Raw genomic sequence first — 18,786 nt, 5'->3', positions numbered from 1 at the left:
CATTTAAAGGTTGTTATAATATTGTTATAGTACTTAGCATTCTTGCATTTGATTAAATTCAGGCCAATACTTTCAATTTATTTAAGTATTGAATAATCAAAATTTCCATACTGATGAGAGGCTGAAAACAAAGTCAAATATTTAAGGATCTTGCACTGAAATATCTTGAAATTTATCTACACTCTAGTCTTCATTAAGCTTTATAAAGCTATACATAAGTTTTAATAACTTTGCTTTTAATATTCATTGCATTTGTATATTAACAGGTTTACAAATGAATAAAAGTAGACTCCTCTAATAAATTGAACTAAATGTTATCACCCTAAAATGGTGATAATGCAGCACCCAGTAGGAACTACAACATCACATAGACAAAGGTTAAAAATGGGCATGAAAGTACTATTAAAACGCAGTATAAAATGTTAGAGAAATGAAAGCAAAAGTCCAAGGTATCTTGAAAACTTAAGTACAGGAATTAAGTTTTAGATGTTTGATGTTTATGCAGTAGAAAGATTTGTATTTTCTCCAACTTATTACACTCACAGAAGTAGACAAATGTATGCTCAGTCAATTTGAGAGTCTATATTAGCTTTTCTCAACAGGAAGCAACGTTGCTAACGAAGTGGTAAATTCAGTGTTAATGAGTGGCTTCACTGTTGCCACCTCTGAGGTAAAACCTTTCACGTTTCATGTTCTATCCATCTGTTCTGGTGTTAGGGGTTCAGAGAAAGAACAGACGCTTCCCATTTAAAGCAACTTTGTTGGTACCCCCTGAACAGCAGGGTGGTAAACTAAGAATATCATATTTGCTTGGAGACTGCAATTATCATTATCAGAAAGGTTTCAAGAGAACCTGAAGCAAGTCTGCATGAAATGTTGTTTCTCCTTATACATACAAAAAGTATGACTATTATAGACAATATTGTCTGAGGTTAATAACTAAACATAACCCTTTTGTCTAAACCACATAGAATTTTGTTCACAAGCAATGGGGCCTTTTCAACTGACTCAGATTTTTAATTTAAACCAACTTGTAGGCACAGAAAGATTTTAATATCAAAACAGATTTTATCTGTCAAAAGAATCCAGAAGTTTTTTTTAACAGAGAGATGTTTTCCCATGTGCCAAAACCAAGTCAGTGCCGGATCTGATGCAGTACAGTAAGCCCACAACTGACATGCATTTAACTGGTGCGCATTCAGCTTTACGTGCTTGGCAAAAAAAAATTCTATAAAAATAAAAGGGAGAAGAATGAGGTGGGTGTCCAGGCTAAAACATTTTGACAATCCCAGCCACCACTGAACCCAATGTGTTTTGACGATATGGGATTTTGGCTTTAGACGGGATCCCCAGAATGTAACCCCCACTTAAGTTGCAGGCTTACTGTACATCCAATGTGCAGTCCATATAGGTCATGATAGTTCAGTTCATAGTCACTCAACCTAAATGGTTGAGAGGGCAAGCATAGATTGTGGAATTGACATGATGGACTTCATGGTGTTTATAACTTTTTCAGGGCACTTCTGATGTCAAATAGTCTGCAGTACGGACTTGGTAAGAAATTAAAATTGTGATTGTAAAAGTCACAAACTGCCCTTTTAAATCCACACAAATTATGAATTTGGCTTCTTGGCCCAGGGTGCCTTTAGTTTAATTTTAACTCTAAAAACCCCCCAATACTAAACAGTATTATTTTTTGACAATTTGTGGAGCAAGAGAATAATGAAATACAGATTGATGGATTCACTTTTAAATGTGCACTCTGTATTATTGCAAGCTGTTGTTCAATATGAATATTAAATTAAGATTAATAAAGATTATTTGTGTGGAAAAACTCTGTTTGAGAAAATAAGAAATAATGAGATGCCAGCCGAAACAAGATTCTGTTACTACATAGAAGAAATAAAGACGTGAAGTTATGCAGACATTTCACAAAAGCCAGGAACGAGGTAGTATGCTATTGAACCCTATGTATCGAAGTAAGTCCTGCTGTGTGAAATGTGGCTTCATGTTGGTAAGATTGCATTAAAAAAACAATCCACCAAACTCCTTTTATAAAGGTACAACTTGCTTGTTTTTCAAAATAGTAGAACTGACAGATGCTTATCTTTCCTTAGCAAGCATTTTATCTTAAAAAAACAACAACTGAATCCATTAGAAATTTATAATACACTTTGGCTAAAATCTTATATGACAACGCACCACGTTAAAAAAAAATTTTGTTTATCCCAGCGGAGGAAAGGAAAACACAAGTAAAGTCAGATATAAAATACAGTAGGAAAGTGAAAGGGGAATAAGAGGGAACCAGAAAGCACCAGAAGCAATCAGTAAAAAAGAATATTTGAAAGTAGAACTTAAGCTTAAAGAAAGGTCAGCCAGAAATGGGGGAAACGGATCTGATCCATCAGGCAAGAGAAAGAAATTGGAGGGCCTGCCTCCCATTGCTCTTCTGCCTCTGTCAAGTGATGAGGGATAATACCCAACCCATTCAGGTCATCAGCAAATGCCTTGAATTGTCACATCAACACATTTCAATATTATTTTCAGCCTGGAGGGAAATACATCTAGTAAAGATTTATTTGAGTAAAGCATGCTTTCAGCCTACACTCTTCAGTTGTGTCCGCCTTCATTGGCAAAAGGTTCTCCAATCCAGCAGGAAGGCTCGCCCATTCCCCCTTCCCTCCTGCAGCCTCTTCCATCACCTCCCATGCCGTTCAAAGGGTCCCCTCAATGATCTGGAGCAGGGGTAGGCAAACTAAGGCCCGGGGGCCAGATCCAGCCCAATGGCCTACTAAATCCGGCCCGCAGATGGTCTGGGAATCAACGTGTTTTTACATGAGTAGAATGTGTCCTTTTATTGAAAATGCAACTCTGGGTTATTTGTGGGGCATATTTTTTCCCCTTCAAAATATAGTCCAGCCCCCCACAAGGTCTGAGGGACAGTGGGCCGGCCCCCTGCTGAAAAAGTTTGCTGATCCCTTATCTGGAGCATATAGGGGGGCTGCAAAGGAAAGGGGGGAGCATCAAAAATCCAAATTCCACTCATGGAAGCTTCTATTGGATCTATTGGATCTGAGAGCCTTCCATCAACTGGGGTTCTTTTGCACTTTGAACACTGATAGGACGACACATTAAAGAGTAACTGTAACACCTGAGATGTGCTGAATATGTGCTAGCTATTCAAAATCCTAAAGAGAAGGTAGCTCCAACTACAAACCTAGATTTACTTCAGATTTCTATAAATGTAACACTACTCAGTGTTGCAATGCTTGAATAACCATTTCTCTATTTTCTCCTTTTCAAAACCTAAAAACAAACTTCTCTAAAATATCCTCGTTTTTTGCATAAACATTTCAATTTTAGGGGGGGGGGACCCTTAATGAGTTCTGCAGCTATAGCTGCCTGTAGCCATATAATGTAAGCTTTAAGAAATGAAGCACAAAGGTCAGATCTGTCTTCAAGATGACAGATCATCACTTAACCGCCTCAGGCTAGTCTCATTGTCTCGGAAATCTCAAACATCAGTATTTTTGCAAACTATCAGCACTTGCTATAACACCCTTACTACACTACATCTTGAGGTTACTACAGAAGAAATGAGGTGATAATTGCATATTAACATAATTATTCTGTAATCCCCTCTGAGCAAACTTCCTAGGTCACTTCGTAATTCAGATTAGATTCAACCTTCCTGTCATATCTATGCTGCCCACTTTCTGTTCATTAAGAATTCTTTGTAATAAAATGCACTTAATTTTATTCTTTTATGTACATTATTAATTGTATTTATTACAAGTAGGTTAATATTCACTGAATACCTATTTCATAATGGCAACCTTTTCCGTGTAATATGGTTACACAAATGATAACAGTGTCCTCATTCAAATGCTAGCTCATTTAGCCACATAACCAAATTAAATGTTATGCTAGTTGCCCACTAGCAGTTACAGTTAAAGGTTTGTCATATTCAATTAGAAAGCACCATGGGTTGGATCCAAAGAACCATGAGCAGAATGAAAATAGCCACTAGCGCAGCTATGTAAATGCTTGTGCAAGTGCTAGCAAAAAAGTTGATACAATGCTATAACAGGCAGGTTCTGTTATTGTCCTCATGCTTCCATTGTTGTCCTCATACAATGCTCTAACATGAGGAGTACAAAAGCCCCTCCATGAACATAACACACCTGCTGCCTCTGTAAGGACCCCTTTGAAACCATGCCTACATTTAAAAAGGTCAAAATATAAATAGACCACAGGGAACCACCCAGCAGTACCCAAATTTTAATGTTATGCTAATGCTACCATGGGCCCAATTCAAATTCAACACTAACCCATGATTTGCTATCACAAGAACGAGCTTCAGTGGTTTAGTTTTACTTTTCTCAAACAATGCTCTAATATAAAGGATGAAGTAGCTGCTGAATGGGCAGAAGGTATGATACTATCAGTCCTATTCAGACACAACAGTAATCTGTGCCTTAGTGTTATGAGAACCAAACTTGGGCTCAGAAACAGCCACAAGGAAGAACTTGAAAGCTTTCACTTCCATCTTAAATTAACTGTAAGTTGTCCAAACATGGACAAAATGCCCTTGATCTTATTAAATATGATTGGTTTAAGAAAACCAATTTCAGAGCATGGCTCAAGAAGTTGATTTGTGATGAAAGTGCACAGAGAGTGAAATAAAACTGTATTTTCATAATATAGTAAGACAAATTACTCACTTTCCTTTACATCAGGGTGGCCAACTCCCAAGAGACTGTGATCTACTCACAGAATTAAAAACTGGTGGTAAACTACCCTCGTTTTCAGGTGGTTCAGGGCAAAGTTGTTGAGCTTTTTTTTAAGGGAGGAGAAAAGCCCCATTTTGGGGGAGTTCAAGGCTGTTGGCCATTTGGCCATTTTAGGAAGAGAGGGAAACAGACACTCACCAACAGATCGCTGAGGAGACAAACAGCCTCTCTGAGTCTTCCATTTGGCAGATCGTGCAACAATGGACGGCGGGGCAAGGGGGCGGGCCCAGATTCTAGTTTACCAACACTAGGGAAAGGGACCCAGCGATCGACCACGATCAACCTGTTGGACATCCCTGCTTTAGATCACTCACTACATTTGGCGTCAGGAATCAGTTGAGCCAACAGGTTTACAGCACCCCTTTACAAACATTCAATTCATTGTTTTTCCCATCACATAAAAACTAACTTTTATGTGCACCCACCCCCCTCCCCAATTCATCTTTGTGATTTGCTGAGTGTCTGTTCAGCAATACTTACTGATTTGCTCTGGGGGTCATTTTCACCCTAACTGCATCTGCAAATGCTTGTGTCCTCACCTCAGCAGGTGGCCAGGCTTAATGGCAGCTCTCAATCAAGAACCTTTAGATGACCCCTTCCCTCTGTTTACAGTAAGAGTTTTCCAAAATATGCAGTTGAGAGTTGCATCTGTCATCTTTATAATCAAGCAGCCCAACAGCTCTTAACCCGAGGCACGTCTGTCGCTAATTTTCTTTTCTTTTCAGCACCAGATCAACACCTGGTTGGTCTCTTAGGTCATTGTGACTTGTTGATTGTGATGCTGAACAATGTAGTACAACCACTCTGCTGTTTTAAAATTATTGATGTATATTTGTAGGAGAGGGGTTATCCCTTCTCAAATTGTTTAATTATTAGGTGCCCCACCCTTAGATTGGCCTAAATGTTTTTAGTAAGTAAATAAGAAAACTTAAGAATGGACAGTGGTTGAAAAACTCAGGACAATGGTTGAGATACCAACACCAAATTTACAGGGTTCTAGATGGAAAGTAACAATTGCTGACATTTTAATTGTCCATGGGATTAGCTAAGAGAAACCAGACTATGGTTGCCACATCAAAAAGGAAGGAAGGAAGGAAGGAAGGAAGGAAGGAAGGAAGGAAGGAAGGAAGGAAGGAAGGCCTAAGACATTCCTTGCAAATCCTGAAGTCTCAACAGCACGCCATTACTCAATGGTGGGTTAAGTGCTTTGTATGTAGAAGGTCCCAGGTTGAGACCACGACATTTTCAAGTAGGACTGGGGAAGATACCTGTCTGAAACCCTGGACAGCTACTATGAATCTGTGTAGACAATACCAACCTAAAGAGATCAACAGCATGACTTGGTTAAGCAGATTTGTAAAATCGGACATTTTCTTCAAAACTGTATTTTATGGCTGATTTTAATTGTTGTTCACCACTTTAAGAGGTACACAGGTATCAGAAGGTTGGGGTATATATTTATACAAAATAAATGAAGCAGCAGCAATCTCAGACCACAAACCTAAGCCTGAGATCATCCTTTATTATACTGAAACTAAAGGTGGTGTGAATACCTGTAAAGATACGCTTCCAAATATATAATCAAACAGCAACCAAAGTTCATTTTTCCAATCTATTAGACATTGCCTGCTCAAATGCCTACACTGTTTGAAACTGCTTGGAAACGGAAACCACAACAGAGTGAACATCCCCAAATGCCTCTCTCTTCCTCGCAGACCTGGGACTTGAGTTCATCAAATCCTAACTGGAGTCTAGAAACACAGCCAACTGGTCTTGGACAAGTTGAGAGAAGACACCTCAGAAATGATAGGGCCTGCCATCAAGAAAAGGGGCAGGTGTCATCTCTGTCAATGACATGAAAATCACAGTAACAATGCATTTTATGTAACTGTTTTGTCTGACCAACTCATGCATATGGTGATTGCGCATATGCTGCTTAATACAGTTGGTATGCAAAAAATGTTGCAGCTGTTGTTGTTACAGGTAATTCACTACTCAAGCAGGTAATTCACTAACAAAAGCACAATAATCTTTAAGAAATTTGAGCTCCAAATTATGCTTGCATGGGTGGGGAGATTTGAGGTTGATAGTAGCTTTGGTGACTGACTATGCAGAGTGTAGTCAGAAGAAAGAGAGTGTCAATAGAAGAATCCTCAAAGGCTGCTTCTAGAAAAGGTTCAATTAGTGGGGTAGGAGAGCTAGAAAAAAAATCACATCTAGTAACCAACGCACCCCTTTAGTTTCAGAAAGTACATGGGCAAACGAGGCTTCATTTGGTCAAAATCGAGTATACACTTCCAGAGTTAACGCTAAATACATTATTTCTGGTAAATGAACCAACCATAAAAGCTAGAAGGCCGCAAAAATTGTGTCCCAAGCTTTTCAGACTCAGCTACCCATGTACTTATCTGAAATCAAAGGGACGCATTGGTTGCCAGATGTGAAATACATTGACAATATTTTCAGCTCTCCTACCCCACTAAATATGTGATGGCTCACAGCACTCAAGCACATTATCGATAATGGACTAAGGCCACTAGGTTTAAAACTGTTAGTGATTTGGTGCAATTGGATTAAAAGTTCAATTTCAAGTTATCAGGGCACAAAGGATTAAAAAGTTGTAATGTCTTGTTTATATGAGAATACTTCCCATGGTGTTATGGTGTTCATGCAACTACAAGTCAAAAAGGTCTCAAATCTATGAAAACATGCCAGTTTCTACTGCAAACTTGAATCAGGAGCAGCTAACATAAGGAGGGCAGAGTTCCAAGTCAGTGATTAATATGCAAGGAAGATTTTGAACATAAAGTAGTATTCGTTTTCGGAAGTAGTTTGGCATGAGAAATATATATAGTTCACTTAAGAATCCCTAGAGCATTTGTCAAATTAATTTTTCTCCTTTGAGCATACATGAAGTATTTCCATGACCTCCAAAAATGAGACTACATACTTCTAATTGCCAGAGATGTTATCCAGAAAACTTCATTTGATGTTGTAGCATTAAGAATAAAACAAAGTTAAGCACTTCTTAACAACAGGTACAAGTACTTTAAAACTCAACATTACCAGAGCCTTTAAAGTTTAACTATAAAAAGATGGGTTCTTCTCTTTGAACTTAAGTAGCATGCATTATGTATGTTCCATTAACAAAACCAACCTATTTGTAAAAGGTAAAAGTGCCTCAAGCTAAATTAACACTATAGAGTTTTCCATTTAGAGTAGTGAAATGTCAAGAACTAAAAAAATTGTTTTCTGAACTAAGAACTTACTTAGTATGCACCTTTGTCACATGACTATATTTAAAATGAATATCTTTTCAGTGGCAAATAACCAGCAGTTTCCTCTAGCTGCGATTCAACACTCATTAAAGCTGCTAACAAGTTTTTGCTTATTACATACTCAATTTTTGTTGCACTTACTATTGCTGAGAGATCCGTTTAGTATAAATTTCAATAATTTAAGGCCACATCCCTAGATGTTTCTGTAACATCCATTCTTTATGTTAATTTTAAAACATCCAAAACGGAAGCGGCATTTTCAGTATCAGCCGCTGTTAAGATCAAAACAAGAGATACTTATATAGTGCCTATATAGTACTAGTTCACAAAGAATGAAAGAAAAAACAAACATGATCAGTGATAAAAAAAACCCTCAAATGTAGTAATGTTCCAAAAACTCCAGTAGGGCAATACAGTGGTACCTCGCAAGACGAATGCCTCGCAAGACAAAAAACTCGCTAGACGAAAGGTTTTTCCGTTTTCGAGTTGCCTCGCAAGACGAATTTCCCTATGGGCTTGCTTCGCAAGACGAAAACGTCTCACGACTTTGTTTCCTTTGTCTAAATAATAATTCGCAAGACGAAAAATTCGCTAGACGACAAAACTTGCGGAACGAATTAATTTCGTCTTGCGGGGCACCACTGTACCTTTATTAGACCAGCCAAATGTGTAAGTAATCTGATCTGCTAAAAAAGAAAGCTGATTGAAAATAGAAGTTTTAGGTTTGTATCCAATGCAACGCTAAGAAATATTCCTGTCAGTGCAGAGATTTATGCTTCTGCAAGGTAACTTCCCTCCCTCCACATTTCACAATGGTTATAGAATAAATAAGAAGTTGAATGAGGTTTCATTCTTGTAAAAGGTTTTTTTAAAAAACAACAAAAACACTTTATACATTGTAAGCTTTAGTCTGACTTCTAAGAGGCATAAAAACAACAGTTTTGATATAACAATATAAACTGTTTACTACCTGGTGAGCTACCAAAAGCAACCTAAAACTATTTGTGTAGCAAGGCATCCCCAGAAGCAAGCTATTTTTCAGTTCAGTAAAAGTGCAATTGAGCAAGGATCTTCAGGTTTTTCACCATGGTCCCTATCCAGACCATGCAATCTTCTCTGGAGGCTTTTCCCTGAATGCCTCCACTAACTAAGATGTGGCAAAAGATTATAAGAGCAGGGTTCGAAATTAGCAGGGCGCCAGGCACATTTTGCGCCTGAAGGTTCTCCATTTGCGAGCATCTCCAAAAGTATGGATGCCATTTTTTATGCCTGGCTGACACTCAACAATTAAATGTATGTGCTTTGAAGCCTCAAAGTATATGCTAAGGGTAGACAATATGTTAAGGAGTTTAACAATAAAGAGTAGAGTGTTTTGAAAACTGAAGTATGGTACCAATATTTTTATTGTAAACACCAATTTAAGCATGTGTAAACAATTTCCGTTAAAAATGTGATATTAACAATGTGTCACTTATGTGAATTGCGTATTAGTTCATGCTTATCAAAATAATAAATAAAGAGCACTGCCAACCCCCCACTCCAACAAATGGTGACTACACATTCTGTTTTGGCACCACAATCCAGGTCACAAGAACCATTTGGCTTCTAGCTTTTCTATTCCAGTTTCCAACACTGTATAAGACAGAGGCCTTTTCAGTGGTGGCTCATGATAGAATGTTCTCCCATGATACGTCTGTCAGATGCTACTTCCTGGGTATCATTTCAGCAGCAGAAAAAGGTCTTTTTTATTTTCTCTGGCTTTATTAATCCGCTAGTTTTAAGCCGTTTATGCTCTCTGAATAATTTTGTGCTGTGTTTATCCTTTTGCCATTTTTTTTATTGCTGTTCGATTGTAATTTAATTTGATTTTTACTGTAAGATCCCCTGAGAACTTTGTAATAGAGAAGCCTATAAATACAGTAAGTAGATTAGTAAAGGGGGAGAGGAAGAATACATAGACAAACCAAGCAATTGCGCATGTTGATGGCCTCTGCTGTTCAAATCTGCATCCTGACATCTATCTTCCAGAAGTCTTTGCTTAAATTATTTCAATCCAGGAATGTATATATTACTGTTTACTAGTGGGTCAAGAGAAAAAAGCCCTCTATACTCAAGACAAAATTAATTCTGAAAAAAAGTTTCTGTGGACTGGAGTCCACTTAATCATATTGTGACTGATATTCTAGTACACAAAAGCTTGTCATAATAAAATGTGTTAGCCTTTAGAGGTAGCACACATCTCTTTGTTGCTTTTGCTACAACAGACTAGCACTGATACCCACTTGAAATTGTATACTCAAATATTTACTGATAAAAATTTATGAAGAAATGTATGAATGGCACTGCTGAGATTCAAATTAATTATTTTTTCCTATCAAAAAATATCCTTACATTTTAACCTTATCTTTGTCAGATACTTGTTTCACATGAAAACTGAAATTCACGATAGTGAATTTCTGTAAACAAAGCCAACCTCTGAGTCTACATAGAAAACAGCAGAATAGACGCTGCTCCCCACACAAAAAACCTGATTCAGTGCAAAGCTCTAGTTTTGAAAATGGCACACAAAAAACAAGACTACTAAAATGAAATCCCATTTTTATCTATTGATAGACTTAAAAGTCAACCTTGTTTTCGGAAGTAAACTCAACTGAGCTTCAGACTCATTCTTGGGTGTGTATACATAGCAAATGTACGTATACATTCTGTTTTTATTGGGCATATCAAAAAATCTAAAAACATTTGTTCTCTCCATACTAAAATGTCTGGATATTGACGAACTGTAATTATTGATGAAGTGCTACTTATTCTAGAAGACGCCCAGTTTTTCAACCTCTTCCTCCTGTCAGTGGATCCAAACTTAGGGTTGCCATATTTTGAAGTGCAAAAAAGAAGACACATTTGCAGACTTCTACTTTTAACTATGGACCACTATGACGCTTCTACCCATGAAAAAGAGGACATGTCCTGTAAAAAGAGGACATATGGCAAACCCTAACCAGCAGCAGTGACAGGCAGTAGCAGAGTTGATTGGCTAGGCTGCCATTTTAGATTTCCACATAGTCCCAGACTGATGCTACATAGAGGCACTGTGAGAAATTTTACTAGTAGCTTGACCCAGCCACCAAGTTCTTCTCAGTCAGAGGGCAGAGCACGTGCTGCAACACTGACAGCTGCCCAAAGATGCTAAATCAGCAACAGGCAAGGGGAAAATGTGAAGTATCTTTGTGATCCCTCAACAGACAAGTAGGTGGGGGTTATTATGGTGGTGGTAGGGAATGCTTATAACTTTTATGGACTTATCAGTTCTACTACCACCATGTCCAAATTAAATGTTTCTTGTGAAACAGCCACTGCAAAGAATAGGGGGAAAGAACATGAGAACTGCTTTTAGTTAGTGCTGTACTACAATACTGATCACAAACTGGCTTCCAAAGGAGGGAGGGGTACTGAAAACTTATTGCAGGTGTGATTTTGCCTGTTACCACTAGGAAAGCAGCCCTTCCTGCATATGCAAACAACCCAAACTTCCTGCATATGCAAATAACGATTTCTCTCTAAACGTTTAATCAGAAACGGAAAATCAGAAAAAAGACTTGTAAGAGGTATGAATGTTCTGGTAGGTTACTTTTAAGCCTCATTTGCCAGACATACCCAGACAAGAGACTACTTGCTTCCCAATTTTATTTAATTCATTCATTTTTAAAAAAGTTATATACTATTTGATTGTTATATTTCTTTAAAAAGCACACCTCTAAGCAATTTACAAAAACTTGTCCATCTAATGATAGTAAAGCACTAGCAGAAATGACCATGCTGATTATTAAGTCTTTGTGGAACATGAACCAGTTCCTTATCATGGCAGTTCTGGGCAGCAGGGGGGCGGGGTGCTGTTTCTTCAGATAGTTCTATTTAGTCAGATACCACACCTGGAAACCATATGAGGTGGACTACCAAGTCAGATAAGCCACAAATTCCATTATACCTAGAAGTGGGGTTTGTGTATGTGTGTGGCCATGATGCTGAATGTTCAAGGCCATCTCTGAATTCACAGAATTCTGCATATATTGGTTTTATTTTAACCTACATCTAACTCCCCCTTGCACAAATCACTACTCAATTCCAGAATTAAAATGTTAATGAAGACTTGTGTCTTGAAGCAAGGCACTGCCACCAAGTGGTAGTCACATTCTGTATCCAACATTCAGTTCAATCCACCTCACAAAGTGGAATTCACCTTCTGCAAATTACGTCTAAAAATGTTTCATCATCAGTCTTAACAATCTGACATCAAACAGCCATACATGTCAGATAGACACACTAAGTTAAAACATTTATTTAGAAGGCCTCTAAGGGGAAAGCCAATAGTTAAATAGATGCAAATAGATGACATTTCAGTAGCTGTTACAAAAAAAAAAAAACTTATCAGGCTCATTCACTCCAAAATTATTTTTTTAAATGCCAACATTAATTTACATATTATTGTGGCTAATACTCTTCTCTATTATTATTTTCTGATTGTTAAATAGCTTTTAGAGACTTTTCATAAGAAAGTATCAATGAACACTAGAAGGCCCAACTAAAATGTTCATAACATGACTGATCTCTAAATGTGTCAGTAACTCATTGGAATAGATGTTAACTGTACCTAAAACAAGAAGCAGGGTATCAGTCTTTTAGCATACAAAAAGGTATACCAAAATTTGGGTAGGTTTATATTTCAGTCAGTTACATTTGATAGTATCTCATTGCTGAAAATTTTAATTCCTGTTCCATATCACAGTCAACAGCTAAATGATGCAAATTTTACTAGCCAACAAAAATTTCCACTTGAACACAGAATAATCAGATGAATGTACAGTCGTACCTCGGAAGTTGAACGGAATCCGTTCCAGAAGTCTGTTTGACTTCCAAAACATTCGGAAACCAAAGCACGGCTTCTGATTGGCTGCAGGAAACTCCAGCAGCCACTCAGAAGCCGTGGAAGCCTCATTAGATGTTCAGCTTCCAAAAATAGTTCACAAACTGGAACAGTCACTTCTAGGTTTGCAGCATTTGGTGGGAGCTAAAACGTTCAAGAACTAAGCTGTTTGAAAACCAAGGTATGACTGTATTTTCTACTCTTAACAGACAATCTTACTTCTAGTATCTGTTTCCCTCATCCAACATATTCTATAACTGCCAACTCTGTTCACCGCCTCTAGCTCAAGGGGCAAGTATGGATGACTGGATCAGCCTATTTCCAGTCTCTGTCAATTTTGCATAAATCTGTTCAGTACCTTTTCTCCTTTTAGCTGCAATGATTTTTTTTAAGTCCACATGAACATTCATATTTAAATATCTATCTTATCTCAATATATTAATTTCTAGACATATTGTACTCCAAAATAGTTGCTTTATGCATTTTTGAACTTTTTTGAGCTGAGTGTAGTTGTAGCTCAAAATTCTGAAGGAAAACTGCATTCCAATCCATGTTTGAAAAATGCAAATTAAATCAGTTTGTTTAAACATCCAAAGTGAAAAAGATGACATACCTCATCCCTAGCATAAGCTAAATTTTCTGTTTACATGTTAATCCTGTCCTTTTACTACACGGCTAGAATCTTTCTACTGACACTACTACTTAGAATCTTTGACAACTTGGTTCAGGAAGAAACACAAAGGGAATGTTATGACACTATTTCTCAAATTCCAGCTGTTGTTGGACTACAACTTCCATCATCCCTAGGGATGAAAAGAGTTGAAGCCCAACAACTGCTGGGGACCAAATTTTGAGACACACTGCATTATGACATATTCTGTACATTATGACATGTTCTGTACTATCACCATTAAACTATAGCACTGTAGGCTGATTTGGTACTAAGTGTATAGTAAACCTAAATCTGGGAACATAAGTTGAGATCCATCCTCAGATATCGGAAGGGCTGTCACATGGACAATGGAGCAAGCTTGCTTTCCCCCCCTGGAAGGTAGGACTCAAACCAAAGGTTTCAAGTTGCAGGAAAGGAGATTCCAGCTAAACATAAGGAAACTTTCTGACATTAAGAGCTGTTTGACAGTGGAACAGTCTCCCTCAGGAGGTGGTGGACTCTCCTTCCTTGGAGGTTTTTAAGCAGAGGTTGGATGGCCGTCTGTCATAGATGCTTTAGCTGAGATTCCTGCATTGCAGGGGGTTGGACTAGATGACACTTGGGATCCCTTCCAACTCTACAACTCTATTATTCTATCCAAATAACTACTTTAAGCAGGTCAAACAGCTTGGGCATGACCAGAATTATATTTGACCTCTCTCTCTTTTAGTAGCAGACTCCTCAGCCATATCAAACAGCTTTCGAGAGTCCCTTCAGCTTCATGTAATTTGCCCAGTGCCATGAAAAGGGTGACTGATCTTTGAGGAAAAATAACCCCCAAGTTTTCTGAAACATGCAGAACTAATTGTGTGGATCTTCAGATCCAAGTCATTGTGTTCAGAAGCTGGAAGTCAGCTGACAGAACAAGATATTCTCTTGAAATTACCCTATATTTCATACATGTGTAGTTCCTGCATTAACTACACTGAAATGGTTACTGCATAACTTCAGTGCTTGCCAATAAAGTATACTGTTTGTTAAGCACCACATACATTGACTGGCTTTTCAGTTCTCAGATATGAGCAGGGCTTGCGATGAACTAATTTAGATTAACTAATTCACTGAATTCAAAAATCTAATATTTACACCTGAAAGTAGTTCCTATAATTTCCAGGTGAATTAAGTTCCTTTTGCAGTGGAAGTTTGGGCAATTTTAAATTAATTTTGATTTCAATTCAATAATATTTATATGTAGGCCTCTCATCCAACTCAACGCTGCTTTTGCTTGTGGCCACTGCATTTTACATTTTTTCCTATCTGTAAAGTGAATCTGCTTTTTAAACTTAAATGTCATAATTGTTGGGGGAAATAAATAAAACAATCATTTACAGTATACTCTGTGTTTTGATATTATCTTAGTCGTCTTAAAAATATTTTTTATATATTTACTATATTTAGCAAAGTGGCTCATAAAATTTACCAGACTTTCAAGCTTTCTTTGGAAAGATTTTTTCCCATTTTTTAAAGGAATATCTTCCCCACTGCAGATGCTTCAAAGGAGCTCCCCTCCAACCAACAATCAACTGCACATCAGTTAAAGAAAGATTTAGCCTCTTCAAAGGTACACTTCCAGCACCAATCCTGATTGAAGACATGTTTTCAGCACCAAAGGAAGTTGCTCTAGATGACAATCAGTTGACTGATTAGTTTTAAATATTAAACGGTTTCAAATATTAAACAATATCTATAAAGATTTTCCAAAATCGTCTCCTTTTTCACATATCCACAATTGAATAACGTTCCCTTTGCTTTTGGAGCAAGATTAACATTTACCTTCTGTCTCTGTATATTTTTATTTTTCCAACATGTAAGATACCGTTGGTAGATCATGTTATAACAACTCTCTTAAATCTAAATAAAACTGAAAACTACACTCTTTTGGAAAATACATATGTTCATAGCTTTTCTTGAACACATTTCTATTTCGTTTCATTTTAAATATTTCATCATCTCTGCATTTCATTCACATCAAAATGTGTATCTGAGTGGCTCTTGTTATGATTTGAATTCATTTAGCTTTCAAATTTGGATTTGGTGTGTAAAACAGTTTTACTGCAAAATCTTTAAAAAGTGATTTGAAAATTACCATATATACTCGTGTATAAGTCGACTTTTTCAGCACATTTTTTATGCTGAAAAAGCCCCCCTCGGCTTACACTTGAGTGAGGGTCCCATTTACTGTTGGCTGCCACCGCTTGTGCCACCGCCGCTCTGCCAAGCGCAGCTCCTGTGCCTGCCCTTGCGAGCGGCAGAGGCTGTTGTCGGCAGAGGAGGAGGAATGAGCAGCCCGAAAGCAGCCCTTTTGGGCTGCTCCTTCCTCCTCCTCCACCTTTGCTGCTGTCGGCATTTCCCGCCCTAGGCTTATACTCGAGTCAATAAGTTTTCCCAGTTTGCTGTGGTAAAATTAGGTGCCTCGGTTTATATTCGAGTATATATGGTACTGGTAAAAGGGTTTTTTCCCACATTTCTAGAAAGGCAAACATATTTATGGAGAGTCTTGTTGCTGTGTAGTTCTGCAAGTGATTGCAGTGGTTTACCATGGATATGTTTTATGGTGAGGCCGGGTAACTAACTATACAACTAGATACTCTGGCTTCCCCAATGAGCTCAATGAGGACCCAAGGGACGTTGCACTTTAGTTAATGTCAGCAACAAAATAGTAGCAGTTACAGCAGTAGTAATATACTGTTATAAATGCCCTCAAAGAATTCCAGAGATGTTTGGTGTTAACAGGATAATGAACTGGATGGATCTTTGTTCTGACTGCTAAGGTTTTATGATGCTTCTTGAGACAAATTTCTTACAAATTAAACTAGCAACATTTCAGAAATAAACACCCTAGAAAGTGAGTTAATGATTTTAACACCCACCTAAAATTGTTTCTGAAAAAGAGCAGCAGTGTGAATTTGATATAACAAAGCATTCTAAACTAAAAAAAACCAGAAATGTGTAACATAAGGCAGGCCTTCTCAACTTGCAACTTGATCTTAGACCTTATGCAAAGGTTTAAAGGAAGAAAGGGTGGTACAGTAAATAAACACATAAATGTTGCCATGTAGAATGGAAAGCAACAAGTATTTGTGACTATTTTCCAGCCCCGTAATAATATATAAAATAGTAGCAGTAATGCTAAAGGTGATCATCCAGTAGCAGGCAATATCAAGCTGTATTGTGACATCTACTAATCATCTTTCTCTCTCTCAACCACATCCCATTAAGTTAAAAGTCACCAGTTGTTCCATTAAAAAACCAACTACATTCATGTAATACAGTGGTGCCTCGCAAGACGAAAAGAATCCGTTCCGCGATTCTCTTCGTCTAGCGGTTTTTTCGTCTTGCGAAGCAACCCTATTAGCGGCTAAGCAGCTTAGCGCTATTAGCGGTTTAGCAGCTTAGCGGCTATTAAAGGCTTAGCTGCTAAAAGGCTATTAGTGGCTTAGCGGCTTAGAAAAAGGGGGGGAAGCGGGGGGGAAATCGCAAGACTAGCAAGACGTTTCGTCTTGCGAAGCAAGCCCATAGGGGAAATCGTCTTGCGAAGCAACTCAAAAACGGAAAACCCTTTCGTCTAGCGGGTTTTCCGTCTTGCAAGGCATTCGTCTTGCGGGACACCACTGTACAGAGCTTTTCAAACTTCAAGTTGGTTACATACTTTTTGGGCATGTACCATTTCACAACACAGTAATTCAGTTTTGCATCATTTTGCGATACAGTGATTCCGTTTGACTAGCAAGCTGGATGTTAAGCTAACCCTTTCCAGCCCCGGGAAGAGCGTGGGGAGCATTTCTGCGACACACCTACACACTGCAGCCAACACACTAATGTGTCACGACAGTTTGGAAAGCTCTGATGTAACAAAACTCTTCATGTAATCACTTACAATTTGTGTACACACTCCCAAAGTAGTTTCCTTTTGGATGGAGGTCTGCTTGCATGTTAATTCTGTTTTCAATACTTAATTGAAGTTCACCGATGTTCACAAATATCAGAACTGTTATTTCCCAAGCACTGAGATAATCAACCAAAACGGATCTTGCAAGACCTCATGATTATGGAGACTCATGCTCCAACACTGGACGAACAAATCTTCACCAATAGTTCTTCTCAACAGGAAAGTTTATTGCCCTCGCCACATTTGAACATACAGTTTAAGCCATGCATGGTGTTAGATGCATGTTAGAAAAGGGGGAAATAAACATAACTGGAGCACATTCTATATGAAAAACAATGCTTTGTTTTAGATGGGAGAAAAGGAACAAGGAGTGTGATACATACAATGGAAGGAAAAGAAAGGAATGTATCCTTCTCCACCAACACATCCCTTAGAATATCATCCTATGAAATAGGTGCCATGAAAGCAAGAATTACTTGATTACTTTTAATTACTGTATTTGTTTACTTAACATACAGAATTGCCCACCACAATAGCCCTATTCGCATATTACTTGCAAATAGGAAAATCATAGTTTCAAGCTCCACTCTAACTATGCCATGCCCTCAATGACCACGTTAAGAATGGCTGTATGCAGTGGAATCGCTATGCACAAGCAGTATCCCACAGACAGAGGCTTGATGCATTCCGGACACCAATGTTCCCAATCCCACAGATTTCCTACGTGTGAGAAGCTGCTGAAGTGTAGGGGGTTTCCTTGCAGACAGCCATGCGCAACACAGTCAGAGGACAGAGCTGGCAAGGCAAAATGAGTAGCTGCACTCCACCCTGAAACCGTGAGAGCCCAACACATTAATAATGTGTGAAAAGGACTAATGTGGAGATAACCATTAGCGTACGGGGCTTTACCCCTTGGACAAGAGACGGGGCTATATACATCGCAATAGCACTGGAAATTACTTAAGACTTTTGTGTCTGTTCTCCACAACTCCATATTCCAAGTAGTCCTCAACTATGTGAACCTGGGAATTACATGTGGTGTTTGGGGGGGGGGGGTGGAGTCTCCATACTTCAGTGAAATACTGAAGCTTTTACTTTTGTGATTTTTGAGGTCAATTTTACCCCTGTGTACACCATGCACATCAGGTGCTGGGTCAAAGTGATGCTCTGAAATGTATTTAAAGTTTTTATTT

General features: G+C 38.2%; 1 protein-coding gene across 12 annotated transcripts in view; it reads right to left on the bottom strand.

Annotated features, from left to right (window-relative positions):
• ZNF644 (zinc finger protein 644) overlaps positions 1–18,786 on the bottom strand; it is a 60,783-nt gene that overhangs the window by 21,575 nt on the left and 20,422 nt on the right. The gene's annotated exons all lie outside the window — the stretch shown is intronic.

The sequence above is a fragment of the Podarcis muralis genome, chromosome 5 (genome assembly GCF_964188315.1).
Source record: "Podarcis muralis chromosome 5, rPodMur119.hap1.1, whole genome shotgun sequence".
Taxonomy (NCBI): Eukaryota; Metazoa; Chordata; class Lepidosauria; order Squamata; family Lacertidae; genus Podarcis; species Podarcis muralis.
This window is presented reverse-complemented; position numbering and strand designations above follow the sequence as displayed.